The sequence below is a fragment of the Lactuca saligna genome, chromosome 8 (genome assembly GCF_052625555.1).
Source record: "Lactuca saligna cultivar CGN05327 chromosome 8, ASM5262555v1, whole genome shotgun sequence".
In the NCBI taxonomy this organism is placed as follows: Eukaryota; Viridiplantae; Streptophyta; class Magnoliopsida; order Asterales; family Asteraceae; genus Lactuca; species Lactuca saligna.
This window is the reverse complement of record NC_136424.1, coordinates 67,193,534-67,213,535: the sequence shown is the minus strand read 5'-3', so window position 1 is coordinate 67,213,535 and position 20,002 is coordinate 67,193,534. Positions and strand designations below refer to the sequence as shown.

The 20,002-nt window shown below is 30.5% G+C and overlaps 1 long non-coding RNA gene across 1 annotated transcript; it reads right to left on the bottom strand.

Moving 5' to 3' along the window:
- Positions 1–15,983: 15,983 nt before the first annotated feature.
- Positions 15,984–18,616, bottom strand: LOC145012103 (uncharacterized). The gene is made up of 3 exons (XR_013664385.1): positions 18,284–18,616; positions 17,522–17,742; positions 15,984–17,264 (listed from the first exon to the last, which is right to left on the bottom strand). It is a non-coding gene; the product is annotated as an uncharacterized LOC145012103 (long non-coding RNA).
- Positions 18,617–20,002: the final 1,386 nt, after the last annotated feature.

Here is a 20,002-nt window from a genome sequence, read left to right as displayed (position 1 = left end):
AAGTCTCTGACTTATGCTTGATTAAGTAGACATATCCATATCTACTGTAATCATCAGTAAAAGTCAAATAATAACGATTAGCATCCCTTGTGGCATGTTTGAATGGTCCACACACATCCAAGTGTATAAGGTCCAACAAACCTTCACCCCTTTCACACGAGCCTGTGAAGGGTGACTTTGTCATTTTTCCAAGTAAGCATGATTCGCAACTATCATTTGACTTTAGGTCAAACGACTCCAAGACTCCATCCTTTTGGAGTTGGCCTATGCGTTTCTTGCTTATATGTCCAAGACGACAATGCCATAATGATGCTTTATCCAAGTTATTATTATTAGTAGAATCAATACACAAAACATTATTTCCTAAGTTATCTACAACAGATACAGCTTCATACACACCATCACAAGGTAATGCTTTAAAATAAAGTACATTATTAAAGAAAGCATTAATCGAACCAACTTCATTATCAAACGAAAAGGTGAAACCTTGTTTGTACAATGCATGAAAGGAAATAATATTTCTTGCCATTTCTGGCGAATAACAACATTTATTCAAATCTAAATTTAACCCACTACTTAGCGATAAAGTATAAACTCCAATCTTGGTGACAGGTGTAACTTTCCTATTTCCCATGATTAAGTTTATTCTTCCTTGCTCCACATTCTCACTTCTTCCTAGTCCCTGCAAGTCACAACAAATATGAATACCACAACCGGTATCAAGGACCCAAGATTTCGAATGGGGTGAGTTATTAGAAATGATAGTGTAAATACCTGCATGGTTGGGTTTGACTTTCCCATCCTTCACATCCTGCTGGTACTTTGGGCAGTTCCGCTTCCAATGAGCTTTTTCATGGCAATAGAAGCATTCAGCCTCTTTTGGGTTAGAAGAAGGAGTAATGAAACCTTTCTTGGTTCCACTTGAAGAAGAGCCATCAAGGGTCCGAGCCTTGGTACCCTTCGAAGATCTCTTTCTCTTCCTCCCTCGACTTTGCCCAATTTCCAAGACCGGAGTTGAGTCTGGAGTAGGAGTGATAGCAACCGACTTCCCCTTAAGACCTGTTTCTGCGGTCTTGAGAAGTCCCTGAAGTTTGCTGAGGGTGACCTCTTCCTTGTTCATGTGATATGTCATGCGGAATTGATCATAGCACGATGGTAAGGAATGCAAAATGATATCTATTGCAAGCTCCTCAGGGAAGTTCACATTAAGCTTCAGCAAACGATCCACATACCTTTGCATTTTCTGCATGTGGCTCGTGACGGAATCTCTGTCCTTCATCATGGTTGTTATCATGGAGCAAATGACTTCGTACCTCTCTTGTCGTGCACTTTGATGGTATCTTTCCATCAAATCTTGGTGCATTTCATAAGGGTAGAAATCCTCGTAGGACTTTTGGAGTTCTGCTGTCATTGTGGCCAACATGATGCAAGCCACCTTGGTTGCATCTCTTTCATGAGTATGAAAGTCAGCGATCTCCTGGGGAGTTGCAGTGGACTCATCAATTTCCTTAAGCTCTTTGTCAAGGACATATTCTTTGTCCTCGTAGCGGGTAATCATCCTGATGTTTCTGATCCATTTATTGAAGTTGGATCCGTCAAAGGTGACTTTCCCACACAAACTCATAAGAGTAAAGGAGCCATTAGGATTCGAGCCAGAAGCATTATTTGAAGACATCTGAAAGAGAAGAACAAGTTTAGTATAGATTTAAGAGAGTCCTTAATAAAACACCCAAATGTAATATTAAGGCTAGGATCCAATCACAATATAATATAACTTAGAAGAGGTATGCCGTAATCTAAGCTATACCATATTTGAAAGGTAGGTGAATGACGATTCACCAATTTCCACCACGAAAACCGAAATATTAGATATTTAGTTTTTATTGGTTTTAGAAATTCCTAGATTCTTTGAGATCCAATGAACTTTTCAAAGGCATGTTTCAATCTCGAGAGTGCCCTCCAAGTTTTGTGACTGGGATACCGAGGATCACAAAACGAGGTGTGAAGTAACCATGCAAATCACTTGGTACCCTTAAAGTTTATCACTCAATCGATGTGCCGGTAAACCACACACGCTCCACCGATACTATAATAAACCTTAAGTCACCCTTTACCTACCTTGTTAAGTCCAAGTTAGTGTGCCGGTTAACCACACACGCTCCACCAACGACTTAGACAAAGTGTAAAGTGTAATTTCATGGATTAGCACCTTATTCACATTTTCCTAAAGTAACTAAGATTGGGAATTTAATAAAACATTTAGTTACTTTATTATATTCATCATACTTTGAATGAGAATTCATAAGTCCTTGTCTTACCCGTTCGGCTAACGACCCTCCACCAGTCAAGCAAGCGGTGGGTGAGAGTAAACACCCATTAAGTCACCATTTTATAGGCAACAACCTTATACCCACCTTATAGACCGGCTTCGTGAATGAGGCGTACTAGCGGTAAGACGACTTTATTCTTATACATATATATATAATTATTAAATCATCATAATATAAGTATAAGGGTTGAATTTTAACTTTTAAAATTCTAGGGGTTGGAACTTAAAGTTTTAACTTAACTTTACTTGTTCCAAAACTTGAGGCCAAGTTTTGTAACTTTCAAAACTTTTCATTTCTTGTAGCTTATGAGTTTAATAGAGTAATAAAATGAAGACTCTTCATTTTTCTAACTCTTGTATTTGTTTTAATGGTTTTAACTCAAGTGTGACTCTTGGTTTTCCATAACTTAAAGATAAATTATGGACTCCATTAAAACACATTATGATCAAGAATTAATCTACCACATAGGTTACAAATAATTCCTATGATCATCTAAAACATCATAAGAACAAGAACATGAATATGAACACAATCAAAAATTACATTTAAAACTTGTAATTTTGATAACTAGTTGTTTGTAAATGAATTAGCAAAGACATTACACCACCAAAAACAAGTTTTCAATTACCAAAACAGTTTAGGGTAATGTTTCTAATTCATTTCCAGCAACTAAATCGAAATTCTGCAATCAGTCGACCCTACTCGCCGAGTGCATGAACTCACTCGCCGAGTTGGTTGAAGATACTCATGAACTCGATGAGTCCCCCCTATAGACTCGACGAGTCCATTCGCAGACAGCAAGATTTCCGATTCTTTTTTCAACTTTTAAGCACAAATAAGAGCAAACAAGCCTAGGCTCTGATACCACTGATGGGTTTTGAGCATTCTAACACTTCCTAAGTGTACATGCAACCCTAATAACCTTGGATCTATGTTTGTCTAATTATCATGCAAAGTTGAATTCCAAGGTTATATTCCTATCTAGCATACATGGGGAACAATTTTAACTTAAAGTATAGATAGAATAACTTACCTTGTTGTTGTTTGTGTTCCTTGAAACCTTGTGAGCCTAGCACCCCAAGTGTGATGCCTCAAATGCTTCACACAACACCAAATGCTCTTGGAAGAACTTATGAGAGAACACTCACTTCTCAAAATCGGCCAAGCCCTCTTGTTTCTTAGTGTAGGCGATTTTAGGTGGAGAACATGTTACTTATATAGTGTTGACACATCTAGGGTTAAACCCTAATGTGTCATGACTCTTCATTTCCATGACCCATGGGTTTGTAACTCCCATGGAGCATCCATGGAGCATCCTATGGGTGGAACCCAACTTGATAGTCCATGGAGCCTTTTAGCCCACTATACAAGATATGGATGATTTACATAATCAACCCATATATTTAATTAGTTATCTTTTGATCACATAATTAATTCTAAATTAATTCTTGATCAAACTAATAAAATAATATTATTAATATATTAGAACTTATAATATATTAATAATCTCCAAGTGTTATTTCTCTCATTTAGTCTATCCAATTGCATGATGCCATGCAACCCAAATGGACCATGCCGGGTCGGGTCAAGTACATACCAGAAATAGTTATGGACTTAGACACCTTATCCAACACTAACAACTACAAGGAAGCCATAGCAGACCCGGAGTCTACGAAGTGGAAAGAGGCTATCGACAGTGAGATTCAGTCCATGTATGACAATCAAGTTTGGAACTTGGTTGATAATGTACCGGGTCATAAGACGGTCAGGTGCAAATGGATATTCAATAAGAAGACCAATATGGATAGGAAAGTATACACATATAAGGCGTGATTGGTTGCGAATGGATTTACTCAAACTCCCGGAGTTGACTATGATGAGACCTTCTCACCAGTAGCGAAGATTAAATCTATAAGGGTTATATTTACCATAGATGCGTTTCATGATTATGAAATATGGCGGATGGATGTCAAACCGCTTTCCATAATGGGAAGTTGGCTAAAGATATTTACATGAGTCAACCAGAGGGTTTTGTCAATGCAGAGCACCCTAATAGAGTGTGTAAGCTTGAAAAATCCATTTATGGATTGAAACAAGCATCTCGTGGATGGAATCTTTGTTTTGATGAAAAAGTCAAAGAGTTTAGTTTTTCGAGAAGCGAAAATGAGTCCTGTGTATATGTCAAAGCCAGTGGGAGTATAGTTAGCTTTCTCGTTTTATATGTGGATGACATACTGCTCATAGGAAACGACTTCCCAACCCTACAGGAGGTTAAGTCTTGGCTTGGGAAGTGCTTCGCTATGAAGGACCTCAGAGAAGTTGCTTATATTCTTGGGATAAGGATATTGAGAAATAGGAGTAAAAGACTAATAAGGCTTAGTCAAAGTACTTACTTGGATAAAGTGTTAAAACGTTTTAGCATGGAGAATTCCAAGAAAGGGGAGTTACCAATCCAAAGCAATACTAAGTTGAGTAAGACTCAAAGCCTAAGTACCGAAGCTGAAATAGCAGAGATGAGACGAGTACCTTATGCTTCCGCAGTTGGCTTAATCATGTATGTTATGACGTGTACTCGCCCTGATGTGGCCTTCGCTTTGATCATGGTCAGCAAATATCAAGGGGACCCTGGTAGAGCACATTGGACTGCAGTAAAGAACATTCTCAAGTACCTACAAAGGACTAAAGAATTGTTCCTTATCCTAGGTGGGAGCGACGAGTTGAGAGTGAGAGGGTATAGTGATGCCAGTTTTCAGACCGACTGAGATAATTTCTGCTCTTAGTCGGGCTAGGTCTTTACACTGAATGGACGAGCAGCAACTTGGAAAAGTTCAAAGCAGGAGACCGTAGCTGATTCAACATGCGAATCAGAGTATATAACAGCGAGTGAAGCGTCAAAGGAGGAAATATGGCTAAATAACTTCATCGGAGACCTTGGAGTTGTACTGGCCATAAAGGAGCCTATGGAGACTTTCTGTGATAACGAAGGTGCGGTTGTCTTGACCAAGGAACGGAGGGATCATGGCAGATCCAGGCATATCGATAGAAAATATCATTTCATTAGACATCGGGTAGAAGAGGGACTCCTCATAGTAAAGAGGATATCGTCAAAAGAGAACCCAACAGATCCCCTTACGAAGGGACTTAGTATGGTTAAGCACTTGTAGCATGCTAGGAGTATTGGGCTGAAGGAAGATATTAGTTTCAGTAATTAGATAGCTTTTAGAAACTTGTAATAGATAAATTGCAATTAACATTTGATGATTAACTAAAGGAGTATTATTTATGAGTAATGTTACTGTCTTGTGTTAATTATTTACTATTCTTTCACTTTGCATGTTTTGACTTCCTAAATAATAAGATTATTTAAACTATCCACAATCGTTCATATGTTGGAAGTAAGTATGAAAGAAGACTGTCATGAATTGGCTTGTAGAATGTCTAAACGTTTAGACATAGCAAAGGTTTGCTGCAACGTTCATGAGGGCTCTTGAAATAATATTTGAGAATTGGATTAAACCCGCGCTCACATGAATCGCTTCATGGAATTTAATAATGAGTGATTGTGAGACGATAATATCATATAGTCTTTAAACCTAGATATATGAGTTGTTTTTTACGAGTTGGTTGTGCATTGATAATGCGTAAACGCATCATTAACTTGATGTTATAAAACGTATTATTGTGTACGATTTGATGAGTAAATAGTACAAGCATATAAGTCAAATTTTATCTGTTTCTTTTATCCTATGAGGTTAAAAGCAATATATTGGGCCCCTCGATGATTTGGTTTGACTTATGTGTCGGGCCCGATCAGGACTGAATTGATGTGTTCAATTAAGTTCTATGTCAGACAAATCAGAGATCGAGAAACAAACTGTTGGATAATAAGTATGACTATGTTCCATGTAATTTCCCACACGATATCTTGAGAACGAAGGACTATGCGATCCCTTATCTAAAGGATGTGTTAGAGTTCGACAACGGCTTTTGAGAGCTATGATTGCTAATCGGATTTTGAAGTCGTACTTGCATTTATAGTTATTAGAGTTATCCAAGTGGGAGACTGTTGGATTAGGTGTCTCAGCCCATAACTATATTTGGTATGTACTTGACCCGACTTTAGCATGGTCCTTTTGGTTTGCCTTCACCAAAACAACTTGACTGGATGAATAATGGAGAAAGAGGTTATTATGTTTTATTAATATATTATATGAATAATATATTAAAATAGAAATCATATTGTTTAATTAATATCGGTCAAGAATTAATTTTATGATCAAAAGAGATTAATTAAATCAAGGGGACTAATACTGTAAAATATAAGATAGTTACAAAGTTGGGCTTAGGATCCATAAGGAAGCAATGGACAGATTCTATGTGGGAGTCCACATAGAAATCGTCCAAGGGGTTCTTCTGGAAGGATCCTTTAGGATGCTTAAGGACTAAGCAACTGGATTAGGGTTTTGACTGAAACCCTAACTGCTCAGCTACATAAAGACTCATTCGACATCTAATTTTCAGCACTTAAACCCCAAGAAGGATAACTAGCCGACTTTTGGGCCTCTTCCCTCTCTCTCTAAGATTATTCAATTGCTTTGGTGTTTGTGATTCATTAGAGGCATCACATTTGAAGTGCTAGTTTCTCAAAAGCACAATGTTATCAAGCTACAATCAAAGGTAACATTCTAACTTGTTTATTAGATGTGTTTTTTCGATTTTGGTATGCTAGATCTAGGGTTTACAAGCTTTGGATGATTATTGCATGTACAATTAGAAAACCCTAGATCCAAAGCTTTAGGGTTTGCATGTGCACCATAGGATTGATGTTTTGCTCATAACCCAGCAGGTAGCACAATACTTGGTGTTGTCATCGTAATGTGGGTAAATATTGGGAATAAATTAATGGGACTAAAGGTTGATTCCACAACGAGATGTGAAGCTTGTGTTTTTTCTTTCATATTTGTATACAGATGGCTCCAATGTTGCTACGTGGGCTTCCATATGCTTAGTAGCTTGGATGAAGTGATCTTCCTCTAATCTGCAATCTAGAAGACATGCTGCAAAGATGGACAATACTAGGTTAGAAAATGATATCGAGGGGTGGACTCCAATATTGCTCTCTGATGCCTAAGTTATAAGTCATTTAGAAGGGGTAATAAAATTGTTTTGGTTGTTCGAAATTTACCTTGTCAATACGTATCGAAGGCCTTATATACAAACGAGGTGGTTCGGTTTCTTGCTTTCCTGAATGGGTTTTGTAAATGTCCAGGGGCTGCAACGGTAGTACCCTTCATATTATAATGTTTCATTTTCTGTGTTATTTGGGATATTGCCTTAAAATCCATATGAACGATTTATTTTGATTTTAATATATTTCTAACTGGTTTTTGCCTGGCCGGTTAACTTGATATGAGACCTTTCGGCTTGCTAAGTATTTGGGCACGTTGCTTGGTCATGGACTAGTCTTAATTTGTGTTGTTCTTTCTTTGTGTGTGTGGTGATCCCCATACACCATTAGTAACTTATATTGGTAGTGTATCAAATAGTTTGCTCACAAAAAAAGGTTAGTTTGCTCACAAAAACATCAATGTGTTTGATGATATTTGTGATCAATATATTAAGAATTAAAAAAATGTTTGTTGAATCTATGAATAATGGTGTTTCTGTATAGCAAATTTATGTTATTTTGTATTTTTTTGTATGATTTGAAAGAGTTAAATAAGTTTTTTTTAACATAAATGATATAATAGATGTTTTAAAGTTTTTATGTTATTAAAAGTTATAGTGTTTATTTTCTTTTATATATTTTTTTATTCTTTATATATATATATATATATATATATATATATATATATATATATATATATATATATATATATAATAACAGATGTTTTAGTATTTTAATGTTATTAAACGTTTTAGTGGTTTTTCATACTTTTTGTTATTTGTAATATATAGATTATCATACGTTTGATAAATAATTTACACAATTTTAAACTGTTTAAAAAAATTATCAATTAATAATATACATCACAATGATTTAAAAGTATAATGTTTAATAAAACTAATAGGTTAATTATATGTTTGCTTTACTACTAATATTGATTTTTTCAAGTAGAATCATTAAATAATAATATGGTAAGAATTATTATTTTAACTATATAATTGTATTCTCGCGTAACGTGTGTGGATTCCCCTACTATATATATATATATATATATATATATATATATATATATATATATATATATATATATATATATATATATATATATATATATTAAAGGTAAATTAAGGACCAATAACCTTATTTGTTATGCTTTTATTTTGAGAACTAGGTGATTTGTTTTTATATGTTTTATAAGTGTTTAATTTATTTTTGTTTTAGTATTTTTATGTTCTTAAAAGTTATAATATTTATTATTATTATTTTTTATTTATAATATATAAAAATTAACATATGTAAATGAATATATAACTTGATACATATAATAATATTCTATAAAAATACAATTTAAATGAGATACATGAATTAACATACTTAATGTTAATGTATATTCTTTCATAGTCACTCTCATTAATTTACATACTAAATTGTCATATTTGTCATCTATTAAGACATAATGTTTATGCTAACAAATATTATTAACTATAATCGTTTAGTATTATAAACTAACAAAGTCTTTTGAGTTGCAATAATTTAATGCTAAATAATTTTAGATGGAACTTGAGGCGATTTAAGATTAAAACAAAATTTTAATACACTTAAATGGCTCAATTAACTGTTTAATGATTTTAATGATTTTAATAGAACGTTTAAAATTTATAATGATATAAATATAAATCAATGAAATTAATCAATTTTTCTTATAATAGTGGCTATTCAAATAAATATGATTTAGTCGCCTAAAAAAATTGTATAATACAGACTTTAGTTAAACAATAGGCTCATTACTTTATTTTTAACAATATTTAACCGAACTTCTATTATTGTTGATTCAGTATTATATGAAATAACAAATTCATGTCCCAATTTTTTTAAGATGATGCCCTTATTTAAGATCATCATACAAAATAAGTTTAAAAAATAATAATTTCACAATAAAAATATTAAAAAAATTGCATACAGACTTCACCACTAACCTCATATTTTATTATTGTTTAAAATATTAAATTAATCACCATAAATATACTTCACCTTACTTTATACTATTTTATGTATATAAGTATGAGTTCTATATTATTTTACAATAGTTCATCCAAGTAATATGGTAAAAAGTTCAATAATATTTTTATAATAATAATTAAAATTCCTTATTTATTAACTCTCAATAATCAATGTAAACATTTTTAACAACTTTTACATTTTTCTTATTTAAATTTTTACTATAAGAATAAATTTTCTATTATAATGTAAAAATATACGTAGACATTATTATCATTCATCATCTTCAACCATTAATTACTACAATGATTGGACATTAACTTCAATGGTTATCTATGTTATTACATTATTCTAGATAATGATAATGTTTTACATCAACATTTCAATTTAATTTAGGAAAAATTATATTTAAGAGTTAATGACAATGACTTATATATTTTTAGCGAAATATTTTTATCAGAATTTTGACTATGTAACTATATTCCTGTGTGGCGCTTGGTGATTCTCTAGTTTTAATTTTAAAGGGGAGTAACATAGGAAATAAACATCAAGCTTGCTTTCTTTTGACGCTACAACATTTTACTTATATAAGTGGATAACCGCGTTTGATTTGATGGACAAATGTCTATTTCATATGTTAATTGAATGTGTTGGCCAACTTTTTTATTTTCATAACTATATGTTTGACGTTTTTGTTAACAAGTGTAAAAATATATAATATTTTTACCGTATGCACAAACCATTAGTATTAGAAGGAGTTTGACAGGATCTAAATGGTTTAAATATGTTTCATTTAGACATCTGAATGACCCAATGACACATAGATTATGAATAGATCTTCATTCAAATGAAAATATATTGTTTGGGTATATATGTAAATGAGTGTGTTGAATGATAAAAATGACTATTTTATCAGTTTAAACTATTTTTTTGAGTTAAATGTTTGTTTTTATAACTTATCTAAACCAACTTGTTAAATAATTATAAAAAAAATATAAACATCAAACAACATCTTTAAATGCTCAATAACATACTAAAATCCAAATAAAACCCTACAAATTTATTAATTTGAAGTAGCTAAAAATAATTTATTTGTAATCTAGCAATGCAAACTAGTCATGTATTCATTGCCTTGTGAACCTCATTCAATATGTTATACATTTTGGCATCAATCTCTCGTTATTGTACTTCATCAGTAGTTATAGTTCTTTCTTTGAAGTTCATAAATATTTCATTGTGAATATTTTAATTCCTTATGAAATTATGGTTTGTTTAACAAACAATAACCACGTCTATTTGTACCAAAAAATGTAAGGAAACATTTTCTGGATGAACTCAATGATATAAAGCATTTTAGCATCAACAAAAGTTTAAGATAGTTTTAGCAAACTTAGAAGCATTTCAAAAATTTTAAAAACATTATATGTATTTTGACTAGATTTCATATGCACTCCAGCAAAAATAGATTCATTTAAACAACATTAGAAACATTTTAGCAAATTTCAACAAAATTAGATGCATTTTGGATGGATTTCAGTAGGATTTTATACATTTTAGCAAGATTTCAGATACATTTAAGTAAGATTAAATGCATTTTAGCAAGATTTCAGAAAAAACTCTACAAGATTTTAGAAGCAAACCACAAAATAACATCATAAATTTTTTAGGAAACTAAATTTTTGAAAGATATCTAGCAAACCAAATTTTATCAAGAACATTAAGGGAAAAAAATTATTTCAGCAATCCAAATTGATTTCAACAAGAACATCAAATTTTCAAGAACATTACTGAATTCAACGTTGTTGTGTGTTTGACTTTTATATTTGATGTTATTTTACAAAAGTAGAGATTGGTAGATTTTAGCGTTTGATTTTCTAGTTTAAACTGAAAAACTTCAAATCCAAAACTACTTCAAATAACTATCGAGAGCTTTTAGCATTTGGCTTTTATCTTTTATGTTATTTTACACTTATTAATAACTTACAACTTTTTGAGATGCATGTAAAGTCAGTAACCCTAAAAAGCATATCAAATGATAGGTCTTTAGAGATGTCATCAATCTAGATTTTACCTTATAATGTGTTTTCTTACCACTTAGGAATTTGTTTTGTGAACATTATCAATCATTTTGATTTTTTTAAATATTAATTAATTTTTTATTGTTTTTTAATCATATGATCATTTCAATTTAATCTCAGATATTAAATTTATAATGCTTATATAATATTATTTATTCTTTTTAATTATTATAACTACATATAATACAATTATTATTTTTTTTTATTTTTTTTATAACAATATTAATTATACTCTAGATTATTTGCATTTGTAGTAATATATTTATTGTATTAAATGTTACTGTCAAATTCTATATATATATATATATATATATATATATATATATATATATATATATATATATATATATATATATATATATATATATATATATATATAGGATTGAGTTCAACAATGAATCATTTTAAACTTTAGAACCAAGAAACCAATCTTTTCTTAACTTTTAGAGCAAATTTTTCATCAAAACTAAATAAATAAATAAACAAACTAAAAATATAAATATTCATAACTTTTTATCCTTCATCCATTTATATCTAAAATGATAAAAAAAATTATCTGTTCAGATTCACATTGTGAATTTGTTCAAATATACATTGTGAATTTGTACAGATTCACTATGTGAAATCTGTGCAAATTCACACTATGAATATGTGTAGATTTACACTGTGAATTTGTGCAGATTCATACAGTAAATTTATACAAAATTAATGATTTATAGTGCATATTCACAATGTCAATCTGAACAGATAAAAAAATAAAAAATTATCAAATTTGACATCAATGGAAAGAAGATAAAAAGTTATGAATTTTTATATTTTTAGAATTTTTTTCGATAAATAATAAGATCTAAAACTTGAAAAAATAATGGTTTTTTGGTTTTATGGTTTTAAAAATGGTTTCTTGTTGAATTTGTGTCACATATATATATATATATATATATATATATATATATATATATATATATATATATATATATATATATATATATATATATATATGTTAAGGCTCATTTGAGACCATTCTAATTTTGTGAAACTGTGAGACCAAATCTAAAAATAATTTTAAAATGCAAAATAAATGGAAAAATCCGAAAATTATTTTTTTAAAATATTATTTTCGGAACTTGAATTATCTAAAAAAAATATAAAAAATAAAAATAAAAAATATCCCGTTTTTTTTTTGAAAAATACGTGAAATATTCTAATAGAATATTATACTGACATATTTTAAAAAATAATTTTAAAATGTAAAATAAATGGAAAAATCTAAAAATTCTTTTTTTAAATATTATTTTTGGAACTTGAATTAACTAAAAAAATCCTATTTTTTTTTTTTAAATACGTGAAATATTCTAATAGAATATTACACTGTATATATTCTAAAAAATAATTTTAAAATGCAAAATAAATGGAAAAATCTAAAAATTCTTTTTTTTAAATATTATTTTCAGAACTTGAATTAACTAAAAAAATAAAAATAAATAAAAAAAAATACATCTCACGGTCTCACAAAATTAGGCCGTCTCACATGAACCTAACTCAATATATATATATATATATATATATATATATATATATATATATATATATATATATATATATATATATATATATATATATATATATATATATATATATTTTGTGTGCTCAAATTTAACATGTAAAATAAGGAGATTGTAAGATATATGTGTTGTTACGTATTAACACTGGATTAACACTAATATATTAGTGATATAAAACTAAAATCTAATGCATTAACTCATTCTAGCATCAAAACATCAAGCCTTTCTAGATTCGAGAGGATTTTGAACCCTAAAATGTTAGATAAGAAAGTTGGAGTGAAAGTGTTACCTTATAAGCTTATAATTGATGTGTTTAAGCTCCATTCCTTAATTGATATTCTAGTTTGCTTCCTAATCCCTCATAAACTTCAAAAACCAATCCTCTTAATCTATAGAGTCTATTTCTCGTTTCCAAATGAAGAATGGAAGTGAACGGAAGCCTTAAGTGCAACTATTTGGTTAATTACACTTTAGCCCCTCAAGTCTTAAGTTTCTCCTTTGCCGTCAGCCTTCATTTAAGCCAAGTAGCCAACAACTTATGATACTTAGAATGAAATTAAGAAATTAAGTTTCTTAACATTTTTGGTCCAACAAAGTCATGGGCAAGGTCTATTCTAACTTTCATGAAAATGACAACTTTAGTTCTTGTGATTAATTTTTTTTTTTGTAGCCTTATGTTTGATCTTCTAATCATCTTAAACACTTAAGCTTACTAATTAATTATTTTATTCACTCTTAATTGAATTATATTTAGTTAATTCAGTTGTTTCAAAAAAAACAAAAAAACAAAACACAAAAAAACCAAAATGAAAAAATTTATAAGTTAAATTATGGATGTTACAAATACAAGATAAAAATAGAACATATAGCTGGAAAAGTGACGGTGCCCCAAAAGGTATCTCTGTGTAAAAGAAAGGGAAAATGACTCTTGAGGGTAATTAACTTTTGCATTTGTACTCATTTAGTCTCTTTCCTTTTTTTGTATTCAATATACCATCGAACTTGTTGTTTGTGTTCAGCATAACCCTTTTGACCGGATTTTGACATGTGATAGCCGGTCAAAGGGTTATGGTGAACACAAACAACAAGTTCGATGGTATATTGAGTACAAAAAAAGTAAAGGGACCAAATGAGAACAATTGCAACAGTTGGTTACCCTCCTAATTCATTTTCACTTTACTCATTTACAACAAATCCCACGTCATCTCCTACTAATATTAATGACTATGAGATTCATTCTTGCTTCTCTTCAAAACATAACTCATGAAAGGACATTATTCATGCATGTACAACTTTGCAATGTACTTGAATATTTATTAGAGGAATCTTGACTAAGTAGACACATTTCATGATTACATTTACATTTCCAATCAGATGATTTATCGTATCATGGATTCTAGACAAGTCTACAAACGAGTGGAATCACAAGTGCTGTGATTTTTTAGTTTACTTAGCTTTAAAATTGAACTCATAGGATAAGATACAACATCAATATTTATAATATCATGCTGCTTTTGTAGACACATCACCATAATATTGTATATATTGATGTTGTATCTTATCCCATGAGTTCGATCTTAAAGCTAAGTAAACTCAGAAATCACAGCACTTGTGATTCCACTCATTTGTAGACTTGTCTAGAATCCATGATACGATAAATCATTTAATTGGAAATGTAAATGTAGTCATGAAATGCATCTGCTTATTAAGATTCCCCTAATAAATATTCAAGTGCATTACAAAGTTGTACATGTATGAATAATGTCCTTTCATAGGTTATGTTTTGAAGAGAAGCAAGAATGAATCTCATAAAATCATTAATATCAGTAGGAGATGACGTGGGATTTGTTGTAAATGAGTAAAGGGAAAATGAATCAGGAGGGTAACCAACTGTTGCATTTGTTCTCATTTGGTCCCTTTACTTTTTTTTTTGTACTCAATATACCATCTAACTTGTTGTTTGTGTTCACCATAACCCTTTGACCGGCTATCACATGTCAAAAGTCGGTTAAAAGGGTTATGGTGAACACAAACAACAAGTTCGATGGTATATTGAATACAAAAAAAGGAAAGGGACCAAATGAGTACAAACGCAAAAGTTAATTACCCTCAAGAGTCATTTTCCCTAAAAGAAAATAATAGTGCCAACATTAACTATATGGCTTGTCGTATTTGCTATGAAATTGTTGGTGAATAGTTCACGAAATCATTTTTGTCAAAAAATGTTAAATCCAAAAATTAAACTAAACAACTTTGGTAAATAGCATAAAACACATTAAGTTTACATCAAAATTCTAATTTGACAATGTGTTTTTTTTGTCTCGAATTTGACATTGTTTTCCCAATTTTTACAATTCCGACCACTTGATTAGTCTATCCGGTTATATGCTGACGTGACATGATGACGTGTCAGTTTTTGATGACGTGACATATTGACATGACATACTGACGTGTCAAAATGATTTTTTTCCCACAAAAGACACAAAGTTTTCATTTTTTTCGATTTTGACACCAAGTTTAATTTTTTTCTTTCAATTTTGATACTATGTTTTTTTGTTCAAAATCGAATATTATTTTTCCAATTTTGTTCAATGTTGATCATTTTCTATTTGAAAACGTATAAATATATTTTTTTATTACATTTTAAACCATATAAATATATTTTTTTCATTTAAAAACCACATTTTTATATAAATACAATGTTTTTTTACATTCAAAACGTAATGTTATGCATAAATATACATTAGTTATATTATGAGAATCAAACTAACTGTAAACTTTGAATAAGATGTAAAAATTTTACGGGTTGCAAACCTGACCTCTAGACTTTGATTGATTACACGCCTCCAAACCTCAAAACTCATTTTAAAGTTGTATATTTAATATAATGCTAGTGAAGATTCCTCACTTTGAGGGGTTGGAAGCCATCGATTGTTTCCAATCGTTGACTTCTTAGGTAGAGAACACTTTACATTCTACCTTGATAATAGAATCATATAATTAACAATGGAAGGTAGGTCGATGTTTCTTGTGATTAACACATATTTTTAAATTATCTTCAAAAAACCAATTGACAATAATAATATAAAAAATCACAGTAACAATGCCAGGACTTGATAAGTTGACTGTCAGGTTTCTCATCAACAGTAACACCTATCAACAGTAGCACTTGAAGAATCAAAAAGTTGTTATTAGAAAATAAGAATGATTAATGTCTAGCCACATAAGAAAAAAGTTGAAAAAATCAAATGGTAACAATTTATAGGATCCATTCCTTTACTTTTTGCACATTAAAAAAGAACTCAATATGTCAAATAAGCTTCTTCCAAAACCTAATGTACCAGAAGCTTGTCCATAAACAATCACTCTAAGTATTAGATAAAACTAAAACTAAAATAATTTATAACAAAACCTTGAAAAAAGAAAAGCAATATAGACTTACATTGCTTATAACCATTGCTGGTAATTATTTTCATCTCCAATAAGAAAGCATGCCAAATTCCATGAAGTTGAAGAGGAATGGTGGAATCAGCCTCTTTCAATATGAGTAATCTAGAAAAAGATATGTAAGTAAATTATATTCAAAAATAGAAATAAGGGTTTAATACTTCTTTAAACAACCTAAATTTGTTTATGACTTTCCTGATTGCATTATATATAAAACTTAATGGGAAAATCTTTATAAGATAGTCCTTTATATATTCAAAAGATGTATAGTTAAAAACACAAGTAGATAAATAAGAAAATTCAACATCATCCTTAAATATAAGCTTAAGTGGTGCAATGAGCTTTAATTTCATATCTTTTGGGAGCCCTCCAACATTATGATGACCCTTAATTGTGTGGGAGTGGGTCCTTCCACTTCCAGGAGGTGGGCAAGATTCAATTACATCTAGATACAAAGTTCCTTGAACCAAGTAGGTAGGTTTCCTTCCAAATTTTTTTTTGTAAACCATTAGCAAAAGCATCAGGGATTGCAATAAATTCCTTCCCAATGATTTTCCTCTTCTTCTTAGGATCCGTATTACCTTTCAACTCATTGAAAAATTGCACAGATGCATAGGCATAGGTAACAGGTAGATAAAGATCTCTTTTAAATGTTTCCATCACACGTTCTTGTTCCTTGTATCTATAAGTCAAACATATTCAACAATTTAACAAAGGGATATGAATCTTGATGAAGAATAAGCGTGACGGAAGATCCAAATCTGACCATAGCAAACCATTTTCAACAAAAAACACAGTGCTGCATGTCGCCAATTGCTTTGTGAAAATTGAAGAGGAGTCTTGGTATAATACTTAAGAAATTCATAAAAATAAGGAGTGATTTGACATATAGATTATCTTATTTTATATTTTAATCAACCCAACCCCAACTTAATTTACCTCTGGATGGTACTGGAGACCATAAAATCTCTTGTTGGGATTCTCTACCATCGACACCACTCCTCGCAACCACCTCGAATCCATCAGGGAGCTTCACAGCCTCGTCGCCATGTCTCATCCAAACAACATGTTTATCACCAATCTTCTTACCCTAAACAACCCGTCGCAATCTTTTCTCCTCAATTTATAGGGACAATGTGATTACTCTTGCTATGAAAGCCCTGAAGAATCCAAGAAATGGTTACTACAAAACACCCTGTATTGAATTTGGGAAATACTCAATAGATAAACATAATTGCGTGTAATACACGTAAACAAATGTTTCAAATATGCAAAATTTCAGTGCTTTACTGGGAGAAATTGAAATGGAAACCCTAAATTTCAAATACTTAACAATAATTCTATTTTGATCGACTCTAATTGTAAATTAAGATTTCAGTTATAGCCAAAACTACCTAAGCTCAAACCTGGAACAAATTGTTCACAAGATTTGTTGAAAATTTAAAAAATGTATCTTGAATCTGAACTCATAGAGCCATAATATCCTAAATCATCACAACAAAATCAAATAAGTTCGAAATTAAGATTGATACACCATTTGCACTGAAACATATCTTCGACCAAAATCACTCTCTTAACCTCCATCTCCTGACACTTCCTCTTTACCGGTGTCGACATAGACTCAAACTCATAAATTTTAACTTGTGTGAGAAATGTTTGAAGAAAAAATAAAAGAAAGGCTAGGGTTAAGTATAAACTAACCTTGAATGCAAGAGATTACTGAAGAAACACGACTCAATTAGCATAATAATCATATATCATCTTGGGTAACATATCCTTTGCAACTACTACATCTTCATCTCCGGTTGTTGATATTGAAGACTTGTGAAGTTGACACCAACCATTGCAACAATCGTCGACGGTCAAGTCAACGATGAGGTCGAAGATAATGAAGATGCCCTGGTTTTTTTATTTGATTATATAAAGGAGACATAGGCGGTGGAGAGGTGGGTTGAGCAGAAAATAGGAGGGGTGGAAGGAATTGGGTGGAAGGAACTGCGAGGTTGAAGACGGATATAATGGAGTAACACATGTCCATATTTTTCTGAAGAACGCAAAAATATCACCACGTAGCCGGGGTAAGGCCATAAATCTGTATAGAAAAGATAACACGTGTGAGCAACCTGTAAAGAAACGTGATGATAATGCAACACTACATTTATCAACTTTGAAAAAATCAAAAAAGAAAACCCCTTTTCACTTTTTTTTTTAAAAAAAACCCACAAATAGGAACATAGTATTGTTGATGAAGGGGTTTGAAATTAATCTATATATAATATGGTTTTTATATAACTAATATATATTAATAGATAAAATTTATGATTTGAAAAAAAAAACTTGTATTTATAGAAAAATATGGTTTTTAAATGAAAAAAAAATATATTTATACGGTTTTTAAATATACTAAAAAAATATTTATATCATTTCAAATGGAAAATTGTCAAACATTAAACAAAATTAGAAATAATGATGTTCAATTTGGAAGAAAAAAACAGAGTGTCAAAATTGAAAGAAAAAATTAAACTTGGTGTTTAAAATCGAAAAAAATAAAAACTCAATGTCTTTTGTAGGGAAAAAAATTCAATTTTGACATGTCAGAATGTCACGTCATCAAAACTAGCACGTCATCATACTACGTCAGCAGGTAACCGGATTGACCGGTCAAGTTATCAGAATTGTAAAAAATTAAAAAACACAATGTTAAATTTAAGACAAAAAAAACACAGGGTTAAATTTGAATTTTTGTGTAAACATAGTATTTATCAAAACAACTTTCTTGAAATAAATGGTTATTTCGTGCCAAAATCTAGGTGATTATTTTGTGGCATTAGATTTTAATATTCGGTTATAGCTGTGATTAACTCTAAAATATAACTTAACTTAATCCAATTTTAGTTAAATTAATTAAATTTGATATCTCATTGAACAAATCTAAAGATGCCATCAAATTCATTATTCATCTATTTGATAACACGTTGTCGGTTTGTTATGTAAAAGAAATTTCAAATGTTTCCTCGAATTAATTTTAATTGGAAATTAGTGAATAAAAATAAAATCCAACTTTGAATAAAATAAGTAAAACGTGAAAATTTGAAATCACGAAAGAATGCGTTCAAATGCGCGAAATCATCGAAAATGTTGCCGTGGAAGATTTTTATTATTATATTCTCCAAAAAATTTAATCTAAAGTTAAAGATATTTAATGTTAATTCCATACCAGACACGAGTGGCCCTGTACCCGATTCAAATCTTTTTAGTATGTGTGAATGACGTTGGGTTCATTGCGTAAATAGTCGCTTTTTTAATTTATAATTTATTATAAATTATAAATAATTAACATCATCTGATTGTAAACCTATCTAACGGGGGAGATAATGAGCAATGTCAAAAGGATTCGGCCAAAAAGTAAAAAATAATTCT